Here is a 23,070-nt window from a genome sequence, read left to right on the forward strand (position 1 = left end):
GGATCTAAGAAGTAATAATAATAAATTGTTATTGAAATGCAGAGAACTGAATTTAAAATTTGAAGAATGAGAAACGTTTAGAACCAAAATTGACGGGACTAGTCGGGACTAAGAGTGACTGCAAAATTGTACTATATCCATCCCTTGGGGGGGGGGGGACGACAGCAAAGAGAAATCAGCTTGGGCCCAACGCAATGGAAATGTTTGTTGATAAGCCATCTCTTTGTTTTGTGTTGTCAAACTAACCAACCTCCTCAACCTTTGTCCTCCACTCCCCTTACCTAGGTTACTACCCCTAGCTCAATTCCCAGGATGCAAGTACTGCCAGCTGCAATTGCTAAATATCAAATTACCAACAGAAAAGAAGCCGGTGCTTTCTCCCGCTAAAATAGTGAACTCAATTCTAGACATACAGATGTCTACTTAGCCAACATCCGTTGGTTTTGGGAAACTTCAAAAATTGCAGAAGTAGAAAAAATAATAATAACTGAAAAGAACACAGAGATATCACTGAACATGCTCAGTGGGCATGGAATTGAAAGCGGGCGGAATAGAAAACTGGGTGAGAGAGGGGATGGAATGGAAATTTACTAGAGGAAGGCATGGCTGGCTGAAACTCCTGAAGAGGAGCACTCCACACGGCAATATGTCACTGCACACCCCACTTGTGAATTCTTACTAAGAACCAGCTCTTCTTCACACCTAAAACAGAACAACCCCCTCCCACAGCCTGGATAGGTGCGTACAGACAGAATCCAAAGTGATTTGAATGAAAATAACTAAAAGAGCATACTGGCAACGACCTCCTTTCTCAGGAGCAGCTCGCAACCTGTGTTCGAAAAACATCAATAGCATAATTACAGATAAGTGGCATGTCAAGACGTTTAAAATGAATGTTGCGCCCTGAAAACTACATGTGCTATCTCCAGAGGGTGTTTTCTGCAGACAGTGGGTAAACAAAGCCATTAACAATCAATTCTTAAGATGCTTCTAAGTGGAAATGGGGAACTGTCTGAAAAGTTCAGTGAGCTACAGACATTCCCGGGAGCTGGAGACAGACAATGGTTTAAGAGAGTCAACAGTGGAAGGTCAAAGCCAAAAGAGTTGACACCCTTGGTCTAAGAACTTTGGGGGGAGAGGCTGAGGGGTTTACCAGTGTCTTGGGGGGGGGGAGTTTGATAGGTGAGGTGGTAGGTGGAGTTTGTGGGCATGGTCACAGTTCTCTCTCTCTCTCTCTCTCTCTCTCTCTCTGTGTGTGTGTGTGTGTACACACACACACACACACACACACACACACTTGGAAGAAAATAGCCTAAAAATGAGTGTAATATATTCTAAAGTAATGAAATCCTACGTACCTGGGGTAATTAAAGTGCCATAACATCTGCCGCCTTGCAGGAGGAAACAAAATCTAATTCTAACTCCTGGGGTTCTAAAACACTCATAAACCCCCTAATGGCACCCTCGTGGTACCGAAGGAGATGGAGAAAGGTATGCGGGCCCCTAGTAATCGAAATAGCAAAACTAACTGGAGCTGAGAGATGGGAACATTTCACTGGAGATAGTGGCGCGACATGCTTTTATATTAATTAATGGGCTAGCAGACATTCAGGCTGCATCTGTATTGACAAAAGTTAAAAGAAAAATAAAACATGAGAAATACCCCTCCATTCTTTTAGAGCTTCACGGCAACATGCCTGCAGTTGAGTATTCTGTTCCCCACCCCACTGTTCCCTAGTTTTCTGAGCAATGTCTAACTGGGGAACAGCTGCCTTATACCAGGTGAGACTGACTGTCCATCTCCAGCAGTATTGTCTACACTGACTGACAATAGCTCTCCATGGTCTCATGCAGATGGTCTTTCACATCACTGGACCCTTTTAAAAACAACAACAACAACAACTGGAGATGTCACCTTCTGTATACAAAGCACTCTACCACTGACTTTTTACAAGAATTCTTAAAGCCACCTGGGGAAAATAAAGTACAACACACAGAGACAACTTAAAACCAGAAAACGATTAAAACGAAAATTATATTAAATGCTTAAGCAGCATTTTCCTATCATACAAAGGCGGCAACATTAATTAACCCAAGGCCTGGAAAGGTCTTAGCCTGGTGCCTAAGAACTGACAAAATGTGCACATTAGGCAAAACTGAATTCAAACAAATTTATAGTAAGAGAAATTTGCACTCAAATGCTTATAAATTTTCATGAGGTTAAAGCAACAACTGCAACCCTGCAAACTGAGGTGGAACTGTAGAAAACTGAATGTAAGATTAGGAGAAAAAGAAACGGAGCAAAAAGAAATTGGTCAGTATTGGCCATTTACACTGAGGTCCAGTTCCGAGAGCCTTCTGGTAGTTCCTTCACTGAGAGAAGTGAGGTTACAGGGAACCAGGCAGAGGGCCTTCTTGGTAGTGGCGCCCACCCTGTGGAAACCCTCCCACCAGATGTCAAAGAAATAAACCTTGTTTAGGGAAGTTTTTAATGTTTGATGTTTTATCATGTTTATAATATTTTGTTGGGAGCTGCCAAGAGTGGCTGGGGAGGCCTGGCCAGATGGGCAGGGTATAATAAATAAATAAAATAATAATTAATAAATTGCTATTGAACTTTCTGTATCTGCTAACCACCTTGCTTAGCTTCCAATCATCCAAACATTAACCTTCCTGCTTACCCAACTTGAATGTGCAGAAGTTGAGTTCAAAAGTGGACACACTAGTCCACTCCAGCTTCCTGATCTGTTTTCTTTCATCCTAAATGGGAATGTGTGCACCACAGAGAGATGTGTCGACTTTGATAGTGCTCTGTACAAAAAATGATGAACTCCAGACTGGTCATTCAAACTGCTATATGCCCTTTTCTCTCTTGTGGAACCTAGTGTGTGAATCCCTTCTCAAATGCATCCTAAACAGAGCACCTTTCCCTTTCTTACAGTATCTTGGCCAGAAAGCAAGCAATCCTCTCTGACATGCACGCATGCTGCTATCACTTCCTCCCTCAAATGAACCGAAGCCTGGCAAGATGTAGCAGACTCCCCAACCAACCTTCTCCTCCCAAGGGAACCAAGGGAACTCATAAAAACCTTAAGCACCCGGCAATAGGCAGTTAAGAGAGGTGCATCTTCTTAATGTTCTCAAGGACTAGATGTGCATTAATGAACTCCAGCATGTTCCAGGACTCCTTTCTGGGTATACAAGTAGTTTGTCAGAGCGCTGTGCAATATAAAATAACCTTCCTCAAAGATTTGCAAGACGCTGGGGGCTCACCAAATACAAATCTTGCAGCAGAATAAATCTGCATTCTCCCCTACATCACGGCACACGAACACTCTTTAAGCAGTTTTATTCTTCAGCTGCCAGCTGCCCTGTTCCTGGCATGAGCCCTAATTAGTGAGCCAGATATTTATGGCCTTAATAGCTCCAAAAAGCACTCACCTATCACCCTTTTTTAAAAACCTGACAGCCTTCATCTGCTGTTGCATATGCAAATTTAGATTTGCTTGTGCTCTCTTGCTACCCTTGCTATCAAACATGAGCCCGTTATTGATTAAGTTGGGAGACTCCTCCTGATCAGGCTCCAAATTGGGTTCCGATTACCCTGCTGCTTTTCCCCACATCTCAAAGATAAACCTATACTGCACTCCCAATGATGTCACTGGATCCAATTCTCCTCAGTCCCTCTCCAAACCCTTCCTCCCTCTTACCAACCTGCTTCCTTCCCTGTCATGACCTATGGTCCAAGGATCTTGCAGTGTGCAGCAGAAGATAATAATAATAATAATAATAATAATAATAATAATATTTATTATTTATACCCCGCCCATCTGGCTGGGTTTCCCCAGCCACTCTGGACAGCTTCCAACAGAACACTAAAATACAATAACCTATTAAACATGAAAAGCTTCCCTAAACAGGGCTGCCTTCAGATGTCTTCTAAAAGTTTGGTAGTTATTTTTCTCTTTGACATCTGGTGGGAGGGCGTTCCACAGGGTGGGTGCCACTACCGAGAAGGCCCTCTGCCTGGTTCCCTGTAACTTGGCTTCTCGCAGTGAGGGAACCACCAGAAGGTCCTCGGTGCTGGACCTCAGTGTCCGGGCAGAACGATGGAGGTGAAGACACTCCTTCAGGTATACTGGACCGAGGCCGTTTAGGGCTTTCAAGGTCAGCACCAACACTTTGAATTGTGCTCAGAAACGTACTGGGAGCCAGTGTAGGTCTTTCAAGACCGGTGTTATATGGTCTTGGCGGCCGCTCCCAGTCACCAGTCTAGCTGCCGCATTCTGGATTAATTGTAGTTTCTGGGTCACCTTCAAAGGTAGCCCCACATAGAGCGCATTGCAGTAGTCTAAGCGAGAGATAACTAGAGCAGGCACCACTCTGGAGATACAGTCTGTGGGCAGGTAGGGTCTCAGCCTGCGTACCAGATGGAGCTGATAAACAGCTGTCCTGGACACAGAATTGACCTGCGCCTCCATGGACAGGTGTGAGTCCAGAATGACTCCCAGGCTGCGCACCTGGTCCTTCAGGGGCACAGTTATCCCATTCAGGACCAGGACATACAAGGACAAAATTCAAGCTATTTCTTCCAGTTTTGGGGAATAAGCAAGGGTCTTTAATTAATGCCCACTGCACTTAGAAAGCTGTTAGAGGGTTAAAGGGGGGAGAAAGCTGTGTGGTGTTCCTAAGATATCTTTTCCAGTTTCTCTTTTCACTTTTCCTGCTTCCTTTTGTTGTAACCAGTAATGTTTGATGATGTTGTGTAAAATATCCCATTTGAAGTTTACAGCCATGCCTTCCTTCCTCTGGTGAGACAGAAACCTTCTCTGCAACACTGGCATGTTATACAGGCACCCCCTGACGTTAGGACACGGCCCTGCCAACAACTCAGAGGATAAGCCCCCTGCAATACCAGGGAATCTTTTTTTGTGTGTTTTTATTACCTAAGCCCTCCCTTCAGATGTGAAGGAAATAAGCAGCTATCCTATCTTTAAAAGACATCTGAAGGCAGCCCTGTTTAGGGAAGCTTTTAATATTTAACGCTGTATTGTTTTTAACACTCGATTGGGAGCCGCCCAGAGTGGCTGGGGAAACTCAGCCAGATGGGCAGGGTATTATTATTATTATTATTATTAGCCACACTTCTCAAACCAAAAAGCAAACCGAGCACACAATTAACCATCGAAATTTGTGCATCTCTGAATTTTGCAATGCACTTCTCTAAGCAACCAGTGTGCATAAAAGTTCAAATGTTGGTGGAAAATAACATGCAGAAATGAATTACATGGGGGAAATCGTTTGCAAAAAGCATATGTTTTTGCAATATCAACCATCTCAGGCCTTATGACCAGCAGGGGAGGTCCTGTTGGGGATACCGCCACAGGGTGGTGACCATAGCTGTCAACATTTCCCTTTGTTTAAGGGAAATTCCCTTATTCTGAATAGGATTCCTCACAAGAAAAGGGAAAAGTTGATAGCTATGATGGTGACGGGGCCTTCTCAGCAGTAGTCTTCCATTTGTGGAATGCATTCCCAGGTGAGGTTTATCTGTCTACCTCAGTATTAGAATTTAGGATATTTTTTTTTAATATTCCTGTTTACCCAGGCATTGCATGTCTGAAAATTCTGCCCCTAGTAACCCTAAAAGTATTAGTTTGAGGGTCACCAATCGCCTTTAGGAGTTTTTAAACTGTTTTTAGAAGATCTTTTACATCAGATTTAGAAGTTTTAATAGTATTTGTATTGATACGTTTGCTACTTTGAATTTATTTGAAGGAAGTTTTGGGGTATAACTCTAATAAATAACTTATTAACATTATTATTTTTAATTTTAATTAATATAGTTAAAACTGCATACAAATGTGTTTATATTAGAGCAGGGGTAGGCAACCTAAGGCCTGGGGGCTGGATGCGGCCCAATCACCTTCTGGTCCATGGATGGTCCAGGAATTAGAATGTTTTTACATGAGTAGAATGTGTCCTTTTATTTAAAATGCATCTCTGGGTTATTTGTGGGGCATAGGAATTCGTTCATTATTTTTCCCCAAAATATAGTCCGGCCTACCACATGGTCTGAGGGACGGTGGACCAGCCCATGGCTGGAAAAGGTTGCTGCCCCCTGTATTAGAGCCTACATTAATCACGTTCTAATTCTCCCAAAGTTCTTTAACAAAGTTCTTAAATGAATTACTATTCCGTTTGAGCACAGTCTTAGAAGGGAAATTATCTCTGAAAGGTTCGTGAAATTATTTCATGATATAAACGAAAGTGATTGCCGTTTCTTTCTCCATAAATATTTCTATTTATAAACATCCCTGATGATTGTTCGGAAGCTTTAACAGACAGAAGATGTTATATTCTATATTTCACATTTCTGTATGGTGCTATTTTAGCATGAAGTTCAGCCTGCTAATTGCTGAAAGCTGCCCTGAGTCTTTGCATGTGCATCAGAAGGGTGGAATATTTTGTTTGTTAAACCAACCTTCATCCGGAGGATCCCAGGGTAGTTTACAGAAGATTTCAAAACCAAACATTGATGGTATGAGCTCAACATTGTAATAACTAGGATTAAAACCAGCAGCTGGCAAAAAAATTTTTAAAAAAATCCTGCATCGTAAACCTTAAATGGTCTAGCCATCTCAGCCAAATGCCTAAGTTAAGAAGAAGAAGAAGAAGAAGAAGAAGAAGAAGAGGAGGAGGAGGAGGAGGAGGAGGAGGAGGAGGAGGAGGAGGATGGAGGAGGAGGAGTTGGAGCGGGGAATCGAACCCAGTTCACCAGATTATGAGTCTACCGCTCTTAACCACTACACCACACTGGCTTAACATTATGTAATTTGGTTTTGAAACCTACACAAGGTTGAGGCCCTCCGCACCTCCAGTGGGAGGAAATACTACAGTCAGGTCAGAGATGGTTCCTCTGCCATCTCGCAGTGAGCAATGCCTGCTGGTGTAACAGTAATATTATTTCTGTCAATGAAACAAGTTAATATTACATCAAGCTACATGTGTGCATGACCATGTGCACATGCAAGAGGAGACCAGGGCTCTGTTGAAGTATGCTTCAACAGTGGATCATGACCATTGTTTGAAGTGGCCACTGAGTTCCTCTAAAACGAAGAAGAAGAAGAAGAGTTTGGATTTGATATCCCGCTTTATCACTACACTAAGGAGTCTCAAAGCGGCTAACACTCTCCTTTCCCTTCCTCCCCCACAACAAACACTCTGTGAGGTGAGTGAGGCTGAGAGACTTCTGAGAAGTGTGACTAGCCCAAGGTCACCCAGCAGCTGCATATGGAGGAGCAGGGAATCAAACCCAGTTCACCAGATTACGAGCCCACTGCTCTTAACCACTACACCACACTGATGAAGGGTTGGAGATCCCTTTTCAATCTGATGACCACATTCCCCTCTGGGAATCTTTCTGGGAGTTGCATGGCTAGAGGCCAAGAGTGAGCTGAGCAATGGACAGGACTCTTGCTTTCGTATAGCAAGCCACGTTCAAGCCATACAAAATTTATGCACTGTAGACAGTGCCGGATTTACGTATAAGCTAAACAAGCTATAGCTTAGGGCCCTACTCTCTTCGGCCCCCCCCAAAAATTAAAGACAACTAGAAAAGGACAACTGGATGTACATTTCCTAAATATAAGATAAAAAACAAATAAAATAAAACCTACATACAGCAACAGTGTTTTGTGTTGTGTAGGCTCCTATGGTGTAAGTAAATGGGCCCCACCTGCTAGCCTGCTCCCTAAAATATCACTGGTTTGCTCATTTCTATATACAGTGGTACCTTGGTTCTCAAACTTAATCCGTTCCAGAAGTCTGTTCCAAAACCAGTGCGTTCCAAAACCAAGGTTCACTTTTCCATAGAAAGTAATGCAAAATGGATTAAAAATAACACCTAAAACATTGTATTTCACTATTAATAGACTTCCTAATTGTATTTCAGTTCAACAATTACTTTGATAAAATACGTATTTTGTTATGTGCAAATGGCTTTAGATACCTATTAGGTCCATAAATTACCATATAACATATATTCAACACAAAAAACAGCGACAGTTTGTTGTTGACAAAGGTCAGCTGGACATATAAAGGGCCCCATTACCTTCAGTAGCTGAGGGCCTCATCAAACCTAAATCTGGCCCTGACTGTAGTTGGAAGTGAGGGGCACATGGGTCTCATCATCTGGGAAAGTTGCCCATCTAAGAGAAGGAACTCTAATTCTAAACCTCTGCTGCCTGGTGGGTTATTTTCAGGAGAATAAAGCTACAGAGTAAAACCTACATATATCTGGAGTGGAGTCCCAAACCAAAGGAGTGGCCTTTGGTTTGGACTCAGTCTGACCCTTATGTTTTCCTCCCCTTATGGTTTCGATTTACGCAGGTTGTGTTGTGGGTTAAACCACAGAGCCTAGGACTTGCCGATCAGAAGGTCGGCACTTCGAATCCCTGCGACAGGGTGAACTCCCGTTGCTCGGTCCCTGCTCCTGCCAACCTAGCAGTTCGAAAACACGTCAAAGTGCAAGTAGATAAATAGGTACCGCTCTGGCAGGAAGGTAAATGGTGTTTCCGTGCACTGCTCTGGTTCGCCTGAAGCGGCTTAGTCATGCTGGCCACATGACCCGGAAGCTGTAGGTAGGCTCCCTCGGCCAATAAAGCGAGATGAGCGCCGCAACCCCAGAGTCGTCCGCAACTGGACCTAATGGTCAGGGGTCCCTTTACCTTTACCTTTACTAAAATGAGGCTGCATTTTAAATTGTATTTGAACCCGTATTTGAACCCGCATTTTAATTAACTGTTTTTCTTTTTCTTGTACGTTTTGTTGTAATTTTATTGGTGTTAGCTGCCCTGAGCCTGGTTCTGGCCGGGGAGGGTGGGGTATAAATAAAATATTATTATTATTATTATTATTATTATTATTATTATTATTATTATTATTACTATTATTATTATTGCCAAGATGGTGCTGCTGTCAATGCGCCTGTGCAGTCCCAATCTTGCCAGCACCCATACATGCCCCAGCACCATCAGCTCTGCTGTTACATCACACCAGTTGTTGTTGTCTCCAACTGTAGCTCCATATTCTGCAGTGAGCTATTTTGTTCAATACTCCCAAGTGCTCCACATTTTAAATCTTTTGTTGCCAAAACAAATGTGACAAGGACCTCAGCATGATCGTTCTTCACAATCCATGGGTGTTCTCTGCAGCGCAGTATTCAGTCCTCACCTCCCACTCAACAAGCCAAGTTGAAACAATGGCCCGTTAGCTTTCAGAAGCAAGAAATCATAGGAAAAAATTATGCCAGTTACTACACCTGTAATGGAAGCTTATATAACACCAAGCATTCTGTTGTATAATGCTCAGATGTTGGCATACAAAGTAATTCAGCGCATGGTACTTATGAGAATGTAAGTGGAGGGAGAAGATTGTGTTAAATAAAGAAGTTCTGAAAGGATGCCCTTTGCAGAACAGGGGCTCAAATTCTCCATGGAAACTTGCATCATAGAGAGAATTAAATGATACAAGTCAACCTATTCTCCCCCCCCCCCCCCATATTACCTGAGCTTGGAGAAAGAATAGAGTATTATTTTGTTGAGCCCAATTCAGTTTTAATTTCCAGAAGAACCATCATAACATCACAATAAAGATTTAGTAGCAGAGCTAAAGCAATGTACACACACACACACACACATCTCCATCCCTGAAGTGTTAAGTGAAAGGTTACATGCTGTCAGGAGTAAATCACATGGAATAAGTGAAGTTAACTCTTTTATTAAAAGAAACAAGGCAGCTCAGGAGGCCAGGCCTAGAGAGCACAACAACTCTTCCTGGTAGAACTTGCCCCTATGGGGCAGAACTTGCCCCTCATTGCAACTACCTAAACTTCCTTCTCCCCTTGGGTGCTTCCCAAGCAATCCGAAACTACGCTGGCATGCCTGTCTTTGCACTTCATACCTCTCCTGGTCCTAGGAGACCAGGGACGAGGGGAGCTTATTGCAGCAGGAGGGAGAGACCTCCTGGCTTCTTCACCAGCCTGACTCACCTCTGCCTCTTGGCCTCCCTCCTCCCCTGCTTCAGCTTCTATCTCTGGTTCTGTACTGCTCTCTGCCACAGACTCTTCCTGCTCACTAAACCATTACCTCTTCAGCTTCTGACACCTCTTCCTCCCAGTCTGCTCCTTCTTCTCCATCAGACTACGCATCATCATCATCCCACTGCCAACCCCCAGGCTCTGAGCCTTCTTCCTTTTGGGTTCCCCAGCTGGTTCCTCCCACCATTCCTCTGTGTCCAGCCAGTCCATGACATGTACATACACAGAAAATTATGGAGGAACTAGGGGACAAGTAGGGGTTCTACATACACCAATGAGGAAATAAAATTGAGGATGTGATTTGATCATTACCCTCAGACACTCCTCAGAGCTGTTACTTCACCCCTCCCTTTAAATGTTTTCGCCTGCCTAGAATTTATCCTTGAAGTCTTGCTTGCCTTGATGTAGGATAGAAAGGAGTGTGTGAGTGTGAGTGTGTGTGTGTGTGTGTGTGTGTGTGTGTGTGTGAACTACCTTTGCTTATGTTCCCTCCACAACTAGCATTTGGCCTTCAGAAAGGAACGTGGTCCTCAAGCTGAACATGTCTCCGACCCCCGCTTTTTGGAGATTGACTCAGCGTATAGGGCATTCTAATGGTTTTTCTATGTAGGAAAACACTGGCTTTTCTTGAAGACCAGTTCAGAGATGGATTTGCAACAGGCATTCGCCTTCAAATCCTGAGCCAGTCTGTCTGGAATGACAAAATGAAATGAGTTGATATAGGGCACATGTCTAAACAACGACAGACAAAGGGCTGTCGCGCCTTTAGGTTGACAGAACATCACTGTCAGAGCGAGGGCTGCATAAAATGCTCCCTGCTGATTAAGAAGGACTCAATAAGCACCTTAGAACCAATTATGCATTTCAAGAGGAAATCAAAGCGGATAATGCTTAGTTTTAGGGCTGACCAATGGGCAAGCTAAGGAAGCAACTCGCCATGCACAAAAAACGCTATTACTGCCAGTGACTGGGAGGAAGGCTTCAGTGCTTTGAACCAGGGGTTGGTAGTTCAGGGGTAGAGCATTGACTATGCATGCAGAAGGTCACAAATCTCCAGGTAGGGCTGGGGGGAAACTCCCCTTTGAAATCATAGAGAGCCACAGCCAGTTGGTGTTAAGAAGGGCCAAGAGCCAGATCTTCATCTGTTCCCATCCTGTGGCCCACGTTTGGCAGGTGGGTGGGGCAAACCACCTGTCAATCACATGACACCACCATGATGTCACACGATTGACAGGTGGCTTGTCCCCCCTCATCAAAATTTGTTGTGCAGGTGCCCAAGAGTCAGCTGTCTATAAGGCGCTTGGGGACTGGTGTGCAAGAGGCATGTGTACCTGGTGCTTCCCAAAGCTGGCAAAGAGGCTGGCAAAGCATTTCTTTCTCCCCTTCCTTATGCAGCAATGACTACCACCCCCTGTAAGACTGAGGATGCCTGTTACCAGCAGCAATCAGGTGTGCACTGTTGGGATATTCCGTTCCACCTTAAGAACAGACGTGTGGAATTGTTGTATGTCCCATGCCTGTTTACACTCCAGCACAGCTTGCTGGGAACTTTCATTTGTGTATAGCTTTTGCTTATGCTGTCTTGCTTTGGACACGAAGGAGATCGGACATGTTTTCCTTTTGTCCTGATATATGCTGAATATCCTGATATCCTGCTTCCTGCTTTTGAATTATGGTGCTGGAGGAGACTCTTGAGAGTCCCATGGACTGCAAGAAGATCAAACCTATCCATTCTGAAGGAAATCAGCCCTGAGTGACAGATCCTGAAGCTGAGGCTCCAATACTTTGGCCACCTCATGAGAAGAGAAGACTCCCTGCAAAAGACCCTAATGTTGGGAAAGATGGAGGGCACAAGGAGAAGGGGACATCAGAGGACGAGATGGTTGGACAGTGTTCTCGAAGCTGCCAGCATGAGTTTGACCAAACTGCAGGAGGCAATGGAAGACAGGAGTGCCTGGCGTGCTCTGGTCCATGGCGTCACGAAGAGTCGGACACCACTAAATGATTAAACAACAACAACGCTGAATAAACTGCTTATAAATATGCTCACCTGGCCTCTCCTGCCACTTCTGTTGCATAGTGTTTTCTCTGCTGATTAGAGTATGCCCTAGCTTTTGAATTTCGGGTCGCTGATTCATGCTGCACCAAGGATGGGAGTTCGTCCGTTACACCGGCCAGTGGGATGGAGCCAGTTGGGGGCCTGCCAATTGCCCCCACTTCCTTGGTTGTATGCCAACATGCACAGCAAAGCTGATCAGGATTTCAACCCCGCTTCTCAGCTTTCAAGTGAGGGGGTTAAATCCTGCTGCTTTAGCTGCAGGCGCTTGTTCCCTCCTGGGATCTGGCATCCGTAGCCAACACAGAATTGAACTCTGCTCATCAGCTGACATCACAAGTGGCATCAGTAGGCTCATTTCTGCACACGCTCAGAGACCTCTCTCTTATCCTTCATCCAAGCAAGAAGCATTATCGAAATTCAAGGATACACTTAAGGCAGCCAAAAGCATTCAAAGACATTGTGAAAAGAGGTTGCTGTGGAGCTGGGCCTAAGGAGAGGGGAGATATGGCTGAGGAGGGGCATATGGTCTGGGGGAGAGTCTCTAGGGCACGAGACAGACCTGAGATCCCTGGCCCTGTTCTTCTGAATGTGTGAAAGCTGGAGGGGGCAGGTGCAATCTTGCACCCTGTCTCTCTGGATTCTGCTGGTGAGAAGAGAGCTTGTGTTTAGTATTATCAGGCTTGCTTCTTTCGTAAATGGAAATGCATTCACTGGTCTCCTGTTGATGTGTTGTAAATACATTTTTTCAGACTGATTTCAGACATCACCTTCTCACCCGCCAGGGCAAATGACAGGGGGCCTCACTTTCAGCTTGCATTGCCCAGTAACATAACAGCCTCTAATACGAATCAGCTGTCAAGACAACTGTTTACTAGGCTAAGATAATAATCGAAGGAAATAACTTGATAGCAGTACAAACAGGAAGGCTGATGCTCCTGGGTGCTGGTTTTGGAATACAAATATAGCATTAAAGTTTAATTAGAACAGAAGGGAAATTCAGCAGTCCTGGTTTCTGCCTGTAGCAGCAGCAAGGCAGCCAAACTACAGGAGACCATGATGTGGCAGTTTCCATTTACAGTGTAGCCGACCATGGAGAGATCAAATACATCCATAATCCCTCGCAGCTGCAGTCAACATGCAAAGGGGAAAAAATGTGCTCTCATTCCAAGCAGCTATAAATTGAACATTAGGGATTGCCATGGCTGCAGCAATTCATTTATCTGGCCTGCCTGGTGTAGGTAAACATTTCACATCAACACCAAGTGCGGAAGACCTGGCTTGATGCTCCAGAAAGGCTAACTCAATTTTCATACTTTGTTCAGAAATGTCATTTTCTTCTAGCAGGCCTCTCAGGCAATTGCTCATTTCAAGCTCTCTCTTTCTCTTTCTCTCTCTCTCGGAAAGCAAATCATCTTTCCCACCACCTTGTCCCTTTAAGCACTGTACTCTTTCCGATATTAAAAGGGGATAAGCTAATCCCGACAAAATGCCCCGGAGAAGATTTATTATGACTACATTCTCTTTGCCTTCCATGAATGAAAAAGATTGCTTCAGGAGCGATGACATTAATATGCAACATCCTCTCTCTATGACCGAACACCAAAAGGCATGAAGAGGTTTTTGCCTTTATTTCTTTTATTCCAAAGCTAATTTACTCTGCACGTTATGTGGCTCTTAAGAGCTGTCAATCAAGATTCCCATTCTCCTTGCTAACTGGAATTCTATGACTTCATTTTTTCCCCTTCAAAGTAAAGCAGAGCACGTACTGTTCTCTACAGGTTAGGTAAGGGTTCAGGAACTTGGTAGTCCAACAACTTCTGGAAGAGCACAACTCTCCATCACCCACAACAACCATGGTCAATAGACAGGGATGATGGGAGTTCAATAACATCTGGAGGGTAACAGATTCCCCATCCCAGTCTTGTTCACTTGCACCATATTTGGCTGTGGCCCCATCAGGTCATAGAGGAGCCATTTGAGATTGTACCTGACCCCAGATTTTAATTGTGCTTTCTCCATCCTAAGGCTGCCTAACGAGAAAGATCTTCAACTGGAAGCGCTTTAGAAAGCAAATGGCAAAGGCCCAGCATTCTACCTTCAGTCCTTAGGACACAAGAGTCAGAACCAAACCTCTCATTCTATTCTTAATAAACTGGGAGAAGGTATTGCTCTGATATTTCTTTCTGGCCATAAGCTATGTAGGACTTTATAGGTGACATTTAGCACCCTGAATAGTGACAGGAGAAGTATTTGATTCAGTTAACATTTAAAAACAAGCTGACCAAATTTCACAGTTTCTGAAACAAGACAAGAACTGAAAAAGTGTCATCCTTCAAAATTTGCACTTCTCTGACTTTTGCAATGCATTTTTCCAACGAAGTAATGTGTACAGAAAAGCATATGCTAGGGAAAGTGCATAAAATGCACATTTAAGTGAAAATAGCATACAAAATTCATAATATGGGGGGGGAATTGTTTGCAATAATGTATATATTAGGCAAAATTGCATGTGTATATATTAAGATTGATTCCCACTGAAATACTGGCAAAGTTTCCTGAGGACTTGCTTTTAAATAATAATAATAATAATCAGAAGCTAATGTGGAAATGTGGAGAAATGAAAATTCAAAAAGCAAGAAACTGAAATTGACAAATCCCTAACCCTGAATCATGCAGGCGATGCACCTGAATTTCCAAAGGCGCCACATGCTCATTCTGGTCAGCTCTCTCACCTGAAGTGACCTCGCCCTTCCTGATTGTGTTTGGAGCTTTCAGAATCGTGGCACACCTGGGCAGAGGAGAGCTTGACCTTGAAGCCAGGTGCATGGTGAAGCAGCCACACATCTCTTTCAACATGTGACCAGCTGTAACATGTGCATCCACTTCCTGACGTTCGTGTTTAGTGATATAACCTGGCCTTCAGCCACACGAGGTTTCATTCCAAGTACAAATGGAGTGGAGGTGGGAGCAAAATTCTCTTTTGAGAAACATGCTTCTTCTTTAAAAATAAAAATAAATGACATGTTGAAAGCTGAATGTCCCACTCCACCCCTATCTTTTGATTCAGAATGTTTCCAGAAATAGGAATTCACTTTCAATAGCAGATAGATGATCTAAATCTGAAACGGGTCTCTGGCTTGTGTGCTGTATGTTGAACTTGACCTTGCATTTCTTGGAGAGCAATGTCTTCCTTCAACTGCTTTTATGCACAGAGTCAAAAGCCATGGGGGGAAATGGATTACAAGATAAACATTCAAAGAGGAGAAGTGACTAGAATAAGAAAAAGAACCAGCAGGTTTGCAATTGCAGGCAATCAGCTCCATTTGTGACCTTCGGCAAATGTTCTGAGCTCTACTATTCATATATCCAAAGTGTTGCTTCATTTATCACAGTGATTTTTTTTGGGGGGGGGGGTTCAATTATATTTTTTCACCAGAGTCAAGGAGGCAACAGATCTTTCAAGGAAACTTGCTGAACTACAGCATTATTCAGTAGTTCTTATTGAGAATATTATTATTAAACAATTCATAATTTGTGTATCATTTGGAGGCTATCCCATACTTGGGCTTATCTCCAAGTAGACATACTTGGAATTGCTATGTGAAGTAGGTTAGGCTAACCATTATCTTCTTCATGCCTAAGCAAGAATTCAGACCAGAAACTGCTCATGTCCCAGTATTCTGCACAATACACCAACAAGGCTGCCAGGTGGGTCAGTAGGAATATTGATTGTTTGCAACATGGGAAGAGGGTTCCACTGACTTGTTCATGCCAAGCTGAAAGCCCATGGGGGGCAGAGCAAGGCTGAAGGGGACTGATCTGCAGGAGAAGCTGCCCAGTGACATAAGGAAGGTATCACGGCTTAAGTATGTAGCTTGGCTGTTCAGGACCAAGGAAAGCTCCCGGAAACAGCAGACGTAGGTTTGATAATACTTAGACTTCATCTGAGCTGCTAAACAGCGAAGTAGGCAGCTGAGTCTTCTAGCCTCACCCCTCTGTTGAATACGAGCAAGACTTGAACCTGTGAACTTTAATGGCCTGTTTATTGAACATTCATTCCAATTTGTTTGCAGGGGAGATAAGATGAGGTTGGCTACTTAATGAGCATCCATTCTGATACATTTGCAGAGAGGTTAGGTGATGTTGTGTCAAATCATGCGTTATCCCACACTTTCCCCCTTCCAGAACTACAATTTCCAGAATTCCTTGGGAGGGAGGATTGCTTGATAGACCACTCTCTGTGGGGAGATTAGGGCTTTCCCAAGAATTCTTAGCACCCTTAACAAATGAGAGCTCCCAAGATTATTTGGGGGAAAGCCATGACTGTCTAAGGTGGTGTGATACTGCTTTAAAATGTATTGTGCGGATGTTGCCTAAAACTTTCACCTGAAGTTTTGCTCAGTCGACAAAAAAGTATAATTATCTTATGGGTACAAGTAAGTTTCGCCTTCCTGCCACGAAAAAAGTAGCAGCTTTTTTGGGGGGTTAATTGAGGAAAATAGTACAGAGGGGAGATGCTTAAACCCCTTTACTGAACACACACCCCATCCGCCAGGAGGCAGAAGATGTAAATTACAGGTCTCTTGCATCATGCTTCATTGAACCCTGAGGATGCAATCTGATGTACACTTGCCTGTCAGTAAGTCCAACAGTACACAGTGGAACTTTCATATATATATATATATATATATATATATATATATATATATATATCTGCAAGAAAGCTTATTTTCTCCTATAATTAGGGCTGCTAGGGATTTCCCCATCTATCCAGCTCCATTTTGATTCATGTAATTAATGTAATTATCACATTAATTTCTATTTTACAGATCCATTAGAAGTTTTAAATTATTTTAATTAAAACTCAGCTGAACTCTGGTGGTTGTTCCCCATTAACTCCTAACAGATGTCTTAAATGGACTTGTCTGCTAATGAATTTTTTACGCAAATTAGATTAGATGGAAAGTGCATGTTTTGCCAAAATGAGGCGCTTGTAAAACCTGCTTTGTACCTAAAAGGCAGGCTCCTCGCATAAGGACATCTGGTGAACTGCAGATTAATTTTAGGAGCAGATTATGCACTTTTAATCAACAGTGGGCTCAAGTCACCAATGCAACATTCGGATGTGGCATTTAAGTACCATAACAATCACAGCGCTTTGGAACTGAACATCCCTTCAGAGGCTTTGTCGCACAATTTTTATGCACCCATCCAAATTTAAGCCTGTGGGGCTTCTTAATGCTACTGTAAACTGAATGTGAATTGTACCGAGTCCAAGATTACTCTGCTTCCTGGGGTTTGGATTTTTAACCATTTCAGGGGAGCTCTTAGAAACCTACATAGGTAAGAACTGCAAGGAATCATGGATGGAAGCTGAAGCTAGTAAGTAAACTTTGCACGACAAGATTTTGAAAAAAAATAGGGCCATTACACATTGTAATAGAAAATGGATGGTACACGTTCCCTAAGAAACCAGAGGCCTTTCTTCTGGGCATGGTTGGCCAATTGGTGTTAAAGAAGGATAGAACTTTCTTTATGTATGCTACAACAGCAGCAAGAATACTCATCACAAAGTACTGGAAGACGCAAGATCTACCCACCGTGGAAGAATGGCAGATGAAGGTGATAGACTATATGGGATTGGCAGAGATGACGAGCAGAATCCGGGACCAGAAAAGAGATACGGTGGAAGAGGATTGGGGAAAATTTAAAGAATATTTAAAGAAACACTGTAAAATTAATGAATGTTAGAAAGACGCTGGATTATAAACTAAGGGGTTAATTGCGGCAAGGGAAAATTTAAAGAAATTAAATAATACTAAAATTAGGTTAAAAGTAAGGGAAGAATTTGCTGACAATCTAATTAGAAACTAGAATACAGAAAGGGGAGGTATGAGGAAGTCGGGAAAGTAAGTTACAAGAAAGGAAAATTTGAACTTATGCGTGTTTTATATTTGTATATTTCTTCTATATTGTCTCTTTACTTTGTTTGGGTTTTTTTGTTGGTTATTGTGTTGTGTATAAATTTGTGAAAATTTGAATAAAAATTTATATAAAAAAAAGAAGAAAAACAAAATGGATGATTCTTCAAAAGTGGGAATTATTAGACCAAGGCCTGGTTCACATATGTCCATCACACATATGATGCATAGTTTGAATTCATGCCTACAAGAGGCAGTGATGGTCAGCGCAGTGCAAAAACACTGGCAGAGCTGACCCAGGGCTCCCAATGGTCTGTTTGCACCACACCAGCTTGAGCACCTCCCTTCTCTGATGCAGTAGAAGAGAAGAAGAAGAGTTTGGATTTGATATCCTGCTTTATCACTACCCTAAGGAGTCTCAAAGCGGCTAACATTCTCCTTTCCCTTCATCCCCCACAACAAACACTCTGAGAGGTGAGTGGGGCTGAGAGACTTCAGAGAAGTGTGACTAGCCCAACGTCACCCAGCAGCTGCATGTGGAGGAGCAGAGACGCGAACCCGGTCCCCCAGATTACGAGACTACCACTATTAACCACTACACCACACTGGCACTGGTGTGGTGGCACTGGCAAGGGATTTGGGGTATAATACTGTATTGGCGTGAAAATAAGACACACCCTTAAAATTGGAGGGTGGGGAGGAAAAAAGAAAAAACGCCCCAATACAAGCTAGCTCCATTTTCTCGCTGCTCCTGGCTGTATACGGGGGGGGGGGGAGCTGCACTGCGTTGCCTGTGGCCTTTCCCCTTCCTCACTCTCTCCCTTCTCAGCCTTGGGGGGGGGAGAGGATAGGGGACTACGTGTGGGACGGGCGCTGTTTCGCCATGCTCCTGGCTGCATACCATAAGGTCGCGAATATATTTAAATATTGAAGTCATTTGTCACTTGTACAACTTGTATACAGTGCGATTGTCACTTGTACAACTTGTATACAGTGTGATTACACAAGCACCCCCCACTCAGCTCTTTTAGTCTTAATTCCCCTCATTTACTGACGCACACCCACCAAACCCAAAATCAGTTGCCCTGTTGTTATCTTTTCATTCAGCAGCCTAACAGCCCATGGATAGAAGCTGTTCTTTACCCTGTTGGTGCGACTAACCATGCTTCTATATCTTCTGCCTGAGGGCAGGAGATCAAGAAAGTGTCGGCCATATAAGCTACACTTTAAGTTTTCAGGGTCGGAATTTGGGGGGAAAGTGCGGCTTATATTCAGGGCAATACAGTATTCAACTTTCTGATTGGGAAAGGTTATGGAAAAGAAGATTTAAATTCTTTGGCATGTTGTACATTGAAAGAGAATTCTATGAAAATGATGTATAAGTGGTATCTGACTCCTACTAAATTAGCAAAAATGTATAAGACAAGTACAAATATTTGTTGGAAATGTAAAGAACAAGAAGGTACCTTTTATCATATGTGGTGGACGTGTAAGGTAACAAAAGCATTCTGGGAACTGATAATTAACAAATTGAAAAAAATGTTTAAAATAACCTTTATAAAGAAACCAGAAGCATTTTTTAAATTAGGAATTGTAGGTACCGAGATTCCAAAGGAACAGAAAATACTTTTTATGTATGCAATGACGGTTGTACGGATGCTACTAGCCTAGAGATGGAAAGAAGATAAAGTCCCTACCAGAGAAGAATGGCAAACTAAGCTGTTGGACCACGCCAAAATGGCAAAACTGACCAGAAGGCTCAGGAACCAAGAAGACCAAAGATTTAAGAAAGAATGGGAAAGATTTATAATTTATTTAAGAGGCCACTGTAAGCAAATGAAAACATTAGCAGGATTTTAACAACACTTGTAAGGTAACAAATACATCGGATACTATTGAGAGATTTAAAATATGGATGATGAAATAATATGCAGTTGAAAAAGATGACATTAGGACCCATGGAAGGGATGGAGGGAAGAAAAATCTCTAAACCTGGGTATGTATTTGATATTGTTATAATTTTACACTTGTAAAATCAAATAAAAATTACTTACAAACAGTACGCAGTGATGGCATGGGCAAGTGAGCACTGCTGCCCACCCCACAATCCACTACTAATTAGAGAGCAGAGAAGTAAAATGGTTGCTAACATGTGTGTGAGCCACACCTACATTCCTCCTTCATGCCAGCAGCATTTGTTCTTGTGCAGCTCTTTTCTTAACCAACTGAAAAAACTCTCTGTGTGAACATTCATCCTGGAAGTATTTTAGAAATGGCCACAAGAATGCATCGTTGCGTGGTGGTGGCACCACTGCCCGTCTCCTCCTAGCTCTAAAATTGAGACACTGCCCACCCAGACACATTGGGAAGCTGCCCGTTTCAGTCAACAACAAAGCCGCAAGTGGGAAACGCCTGCTAGTCAACGACAGTCAAACAACAGTTGCATTATGAAACTTTTAGGGCGCTGAATATTGGTCAATCTCTTTGGCTGGATGCTTGACCTTCAAAGCTGGCACACAGACAAAATGCAAACAACCTCAGGGAGGGATACACAACTATAAGATGACCCAGGATGCTAAGAATGGATCATTTCCCATATAGATAAAGAAAAATGAATTGGAACCCATTCTTATCACGGCATTCATTCTAGAGTTGAATTGCATTCATCTGCTCTTTTATATTAGCAGCTTTCTTACCACTTTCTCTCTGCAGCAAGAAAGCAAACACTATTTATAACCTTACCTTCAATAGATCACACTTTTATTTTGCTTAGCAGTCCTCAAGAGACTTCAAGGACAGGAGGAAAGAGAGAGCTCCTCTCTGACCAATAAACAGTACATGAGCTGTGGGGAGTCTCTTGTGTTTAGTAATATTAAAGCATTATCATTCTTGGCTATGCAATGAGGGGGAGGGTTGGCACAATGCAACCCTCCCAGAGCTGTGCACACTCTCCTTGTATGTCTGTATGTTTCACAGTGGAGGGTCTGGTACCAAATTCTGAATTTCATTCAAGATAGGGATGTAGAAGCTGTGGCCTCCCAGATGTTGCTGGAAGATAGTTCCCATCATCCCTGGTTATTGGTTATGCTGGCTGGGGCTGACTGGAGGTGGAGTCCAGCATGTAGAGGGCCACAGGCTCCCTGTACTTGATTGAAGAACACTGATGCCTGGCTTTTTCATCATAGTAAAGAACAGCTTGTAAAGCATTAAGCAGCCCTGGATTTAGAGCAATACAGGTGGCTCCACAGCACACAGGCAAGGGGGCACAAAATAATAATAATAATAATAATAATAATAATAATAATAATAATAATAATGATGATGATGATGATGATGATAAAATCTATATTTATACAGGTACCTACTCAAAGTTAGGGAGTACCAAATTTTGTCCTTGCTCAAGGCACCATATTATCATCATCATCAAACCTTGGTTCTTAAATGTAAACTATATGTTGATCTCCATCAGCAAACGGAAACCAGAATTAGAGGTCATACATTTTCTGTTATTGGGGAATAATCAGGAGCTCACCAAGTTAGTGGCTAAATATCTTTATCTGGTTTTTTGGTCATCGAAACACATTGCAGACGTCTGAGCTCCCTGGAGACCTAGAGATGTAATGCTAGACCAAATCTGCCCCTGCATTAAGGCAATGGTTGCTGGAGAATGGGGGAGACATCCAACCTTCCAGAACAGTTAGCAAAGAATCAGGACTCCTTCAGCTCCTTCTTGAACTTCTCTGAAATCTATACTTTGCACTAAAAAATAAATGCCCAACTTTCTTCTCATTATTATTTAGGAAGCAACACATAACCACACCACCCCCACTCATAAGAAATTTCTACATTTTCTTTTTCCTTTCTTGCTTCTTTGACTTGAGACCACTGCCCACAGTGGTAGAAGATTTTGGAGTTTTAGGATTAAGATGTACAGTGGTACCTCTGGTTGCGAATAAGATCCGTTCCGGAGCCCATTCGCAACATGAGCAGAATGCAACCCGCGTCTGGGCATGCGTGGGTCACAATTTGCTGCTTCTGCGCATGCGCGTGACGTCATTTTGAGCGTCTGTGCATGAGCAAGTGACAAAACCCAGAAGTAACCCTTTCCGGTACTTCCAGGTTGCTGCGAGATGCAACCTGAAAAGATTTAACCTGAAGCAAACATAACAAGAGGTATGACTGTAAAATGATAAATCTTACGCTGGACATTGGCACAGAAGGAAGCCAACATCCTTCTCTAATGGAATTCCATACCAAATTGCTCTGGGTGGGCTGGACCAAAGGAGAGGGTGGGTCAGCTCCCTCTCTCTTACAAAGCCAAATGCTTTCACATCACAACCAGGTTGGTAGCCATACTTGTGCTTGGAGCATATCACAGCTCAAACAAGTTTCCGCCCCTTTCCTGTTGGTCCCTGTGATGATCACACAGGGTCCCTGGACGTTTAATGGTCTATTGATCCCTGTTCCACCACTGTGCTCGCTTCCCCACTGACATCAACCAGTTATTCTCTGGTAAAACACTGAGTCCAGTCAGTTGTTAAAAGTGAAACAAAAAAAACAAGAAGTTTATTTTACAAACATTAACAAGTTTATGGTTTCTCAGATAATCTTCCTGTCAGTATCTTAACTTTAGCTTCTTTACCGGCCTATACCTTCCTAATACCTTCTGACTGATTATCTCAACTGTTTGACTGACTCCTCTTAACATATTCTCTCACTCTCTCACACCAGACTAGCCCAAGCCACAGACTTCTTCTCCAGAGCGATCTCGGCCCTGAATGGGAAGCTTGGACTTTGAAAGTCATCTAATCTTCCTTGCTGTATTATACTGTATTGTTTTAATTAGTGTTTTTATAGTTGTTTTGATTTTGTGTGGAGTGCCCTACCTGGGTGGATGGAGCAGCCAAGTAATTTCGTTGTTCCCGAGAGGGGGCAATGACAATAAAGATATTATTATTATTATTATTATTATTATTATTATTATTATTATC

The 23,070-nt window shown here is 42.9% G+C and overlaps 1 protein-coding gene across 4 annotated transcripts in view; it reads right to left on the reverse strand.

Annotated features, from left to right (window-relative positions):
* ARHGAP24 (Rho GTPase activating protein 24) overlaps positions 1 to 23,070 on the reverse strand; it is a 415,266-nt gene that overhangs the window by 240,325 nt on the left and 151,871 nt on the right. The gene's annotated exons all lie outside the window — the stretch shown is intronic.

Source organism: Podarcis gaigeae (genome assembly GCF_964106915.1).
Source record: "Podarcis gaigeae genome assembly, chromosome: 9".
In the NCBI taxonomy this organism is placed as follows: Eukaryota; Metazoa; Chordata; class Lepidosauria; order Squamata; family Lacertidae; genus Podarcis; species Podarcis gaigeae.